Raw genomic sequence first — 3,990 nt, forward strand, 5'->3', positions numbered from 1 at the left:
TTTTAAAAGCGAAACTTACATTTCAGTTCAACATTCCAAGTTTTTGAGCATCATAAAATCTGTTTGTAACAATGCCCAATCTTGTGCGCAACATCACAAACCCATCTACTCGCTTTTCATACTTTTCTCTCTTAAACTGCTATAGGATATCAATGTGTTCCGATTTTTTATAAAATTCAGGATTTTTTATGGCTGTTATTGCGCTCTAGTTACCCATATAGAGTCTTGTTGCTTGATCGCACTGATTTTCGAAATCACTTAGCAGATTTCGTAGCCGTATTACGTCTTTTACAGCTGGATAGCACATTTTTTGCTTCTGTGGTGCTCAAGGCCACCATTCTTTGACGCTGACAGGACACGTTATCGTTCCTTTTGATAAAAGAAAAACAAAACCGGAAGTCGTCTGCCTTGTTCGTATACCCCCCACGCAATCCAAGTCGCTTTATCCGAACAGTATCCTCTTGTCTTTGCTCTTTCTGTACGATATACCAAAGTTTTCCTTGTCTTGCACATACCTGAAATTGCGTATGAAGACCTGACAAAGACTCTCATCATAACTGCTCAAGTATCTGTTCGGTGCAGTCATTACGAAAGCCATGTCTGGTCGAATAACAGTTGTGAGATATAAAAGTGAACCAACAGCTTTCCTGAAAGGGAATTCCGCTATAACTGAAGCATTTTCATCCTCTGAGTAAAATTTCACATTTGGATATTCCAAGTCAGAAGGTTTCAGCATCCGCGTTGCTTATGCTGTTTGGTGCACAAACGTTTTTTCTTCTCCGTTTCGCTCAATTTCCTTTCTCAAAAAACCAACAGTTATTCTAAACGTCTTCGTCATTTCTTCTACAATGACCTCGACGGATTCTTTCCTTTTTCTAATCAACAGCCCATCGTCTATAAATAAAGCCACAAAAAAGGTCATTTCGAACTTTCCCTGCCTCGCTCGCTTTCAAATCGCACTTCATGAAAAATTTTCAAAACGGTTAATTCTAACAAAGGGAAATCTGCTTTAATCGCAACACCAAGAGTTGTGGGACATACACGAAAGTTGGTAGGCGTATTTCTACATCTGAAGGATGGTGTCTGTTCAAATTTCTCGCCGGTCGCATAAGAGTAGCGATAGTAACGCCACTATGAGGATGTATATCAGGTTTTGCTTTATACAAACGCTGTAACGGTCGTGAGCGTTAGTTAGTTTTGATGTTGGGCGTGGTGAATTGATGTTAGTCAAGAATGACTGTAATACGACAAAGACGCCATTATCAGCACCTCACTGTGTTTGAATGAGGGTTACGAGAAGCTGAATGTTCCTTCTGCGATACTGCATAAAGACTTGGCAGGAATGTAGCCACTCTACGTGATTGGTGGCAGTGGTGGTTACGCGAATGTACGGTTGCAAGAAGACCGGACTCCGGACACCCAGGTGGCACTACCGAGAGGAGAAGTCCATTGTGTTCGGCGCATTGCTCTGGCGCATTGTACTGCATCTACAACAGCAACATTGACACAACACTGACACACAACGAACTGCTGCAAATCGGTTACTTCAAGGACAACTCCATGACAGATGTCCTGTAGCGTCCCACCGAATTAAAACTACCTTCGTTTGCGACTTCAGTGGTGTCAAACGAGAGCTCATTGGAGGTCATGGTGGAGGTCTGTTGTTTTTTCTGATGAAAACTGGTTCTGCCTCGATGCCGGTGATAGCCGCGTGTTGGTTAGGAGGAGGCCAGTTGAGAGCCTGCAACCGGCCTGTCTGCATGCTAAACACACTGGATCTACACCTGGAATTATGGTTTAGGGTGCGATTTCGTACGATCGCAGGAACACTCTGGTGGTTACCTTACTGTAATCTTGTATGCCAGTCTGGTGATTCGACCTATTGTGCTTCCATTCATGAACAGAATTCCAAGGGGTGTTTGTCAACAGATTAACGCTCGTCCACATACAGCTGTTGTAACCCACCATGCTCTACAGGGTGTCGATATGTTTCCTGGCCTGCTCGGTCACCAGATCTGTCTCCAATCAAGTACATATGGGACGTCACTGGACAACTCCAGCGTCATTCCCAAACAGTATTAATCGTCCAGAATGAGATTTTCACTCTGCAGCGGAGTGTGCGCTGATATGAAACTTCCTGGCAGATTAAAACTGTGTGCCGGGCCGAGACTCGAACTCGGGACCTTTGCCTTTCGCGGGCAAGTGCTCTACCGACTGAGCTACCCAAGCACGACTCACGTCCCGTCCTCACAGCTTTACTTCTGCCAGTACCTCGTCTCTTACATTAACCGTCCTTCTACTGACCAATCAAGTGCAACAGGCATGGAGTTCCATCCTACAAATTAACATCCGGCACCTGTGCAACACGATACATGTACGTTTGCATGCTTGCATTGAAAAGTCTGGTGGTTACACTGGTTGTTGGTGTACCAGCATTCACATTTGCAGTGGCTTATCTCAGACTTATATTAACCAGTAATCTTGCAATGTTAATCATTTAAATATGTTATCTAGACAAATGTATCGTCGCAGTTTCATTTCTCTACATTACTTGTTCTTTGGTGTTCCATTAGCGTAAAAACGCGTTTTGTACATCGAGTTGTATTTCACCACCGGTGAGAAAGTTTCGTTTTAGTCCAGTCCAGAACGCTGAGATGGTTCAAATGGCTCTGAGCACTATGGGACTCAACTTCTGAGGTCATCAGTCCCCTAGAACTTAGAACTACTTAAACCTAACTAACCTAAGGACATCACACACATCCATGCCCGAGGCAGGATTCGAACCTGCGACCGTAGCGGCCCTGCGGTTCCAGACTGTAGCGCCTAGAACCGCACGGCCACTCCAGCCGGCCGCTGAGATGGCCCTGAGCGACTGGTCGAGATTAAATGGGGCCCATTTTCGAGTTTGATGCTTGGATTTAAAAAGGCACTTTGGATCTATAACTGAGGGGTCAGAACAGCTGACTACTATGTGGAGGACCTGGGTTCGATTCCCACACTGACAGGGGTTTTTCCCTTGGTGGGAGGGCTGGAGCGCGGTGCACTCAGCCTCGTGACGCCAAGAGAGATTACATTAAATTAGATTCAGTTTTCGTTCCATAGGCCAAAAATGAGATAGTTCGCGTTGGTGTGGAACTTGTCAGAAAGTGTGACATAAAAAACATAGCACATTTCAATATAATACTCACATCCCTGATCACTTGTCACGATATTGTCAAAATATGGGAATACATTACAGTAAACTGGAACTGGTAACATGTACAGAAGTAATACACTGTCAGAATGAAACATAGTTATGCACTTTTAACAAATTTATCATACACCAAATACCTAGTCTTGACTGTTGTGACAAAGCGGCGTCAGAACCGAAATCTCCCAGATATTTTTACTTAATCTGGTCCCAGTGCCTGTTAAGATATTCATCTATAGCGTACAGGAATTACCTGCCCAAAAGTCTTTTAAATTCTATTTAAACTTTGCTTCATCTGAAATCAAGTATTTAATGGTTGCTGGCAATATTTTTTTATTGAAAATGTGTGTTCCTGAATACTGGACCCCTTCCTGGACCAAGGTAAGTTACTTCAGGTCTTTATGTAGATTCTTCTTATTCCTAGTATTGACACTATGTATTGAGTAATTGGTTGGAAATAGAGACATATTATTTCCAACAAACTTCATTAAGGAATAAATTTACTGAGAAGCAGTGGTTAGAATACCCAGTTCCTTGAACAGGTTTCTACGTGACGTTCTTGAAATAACATCACAAATGAGCCTTATTAAACGCTTTTGCTGTCTAAAATCTTTGGTTTCTTCGGCGAGTTAACCCAAAATTTGATCCCATACGGCATTATAGAATGAAAGTCAGCAGAGTATGCAAGTCTTTTTTTATATTTATGTCTCCTACATCTGACATCATTCGCACTGCAAATACAGACTTGTTTAGCCGTTCAGGAATTCTGTAATATGCCCTTCCCAGATGAATTTACTATC

General features: G+C 42.8%; 1 non-coding gene across 1 annotated transcript; it reads right to left on the minus strand.

The window, feature by feature from the left end:
• Nucleotides 1–2,155: 2,155 nt before the first annotated feature.
• Trnas-cga lies at nucleotides 2,156–2,230 on the minus strand. Its single transcript has one exon. It is a non-coding gene; the product is annotated as a tRNA-Ser (tRNA).
• Nucleotides 2,231–3,990: the final 1,760 nt, after the last annotated feature.

This window comes from Schistocerca americana, chromosome 5 (assembly GCF_021461395.2).
Source record: "Schistocerca americana isolate TAMUIC-IGC-003095 chromosome 5, iqSchAmer2.1, whole genome shotgun sequence".
NCBI lineage: Eukaryota > Metazoa > Arthropoda > Insecta > Orthoptera > Acrididae > Schistocerca > Schistocerca americana.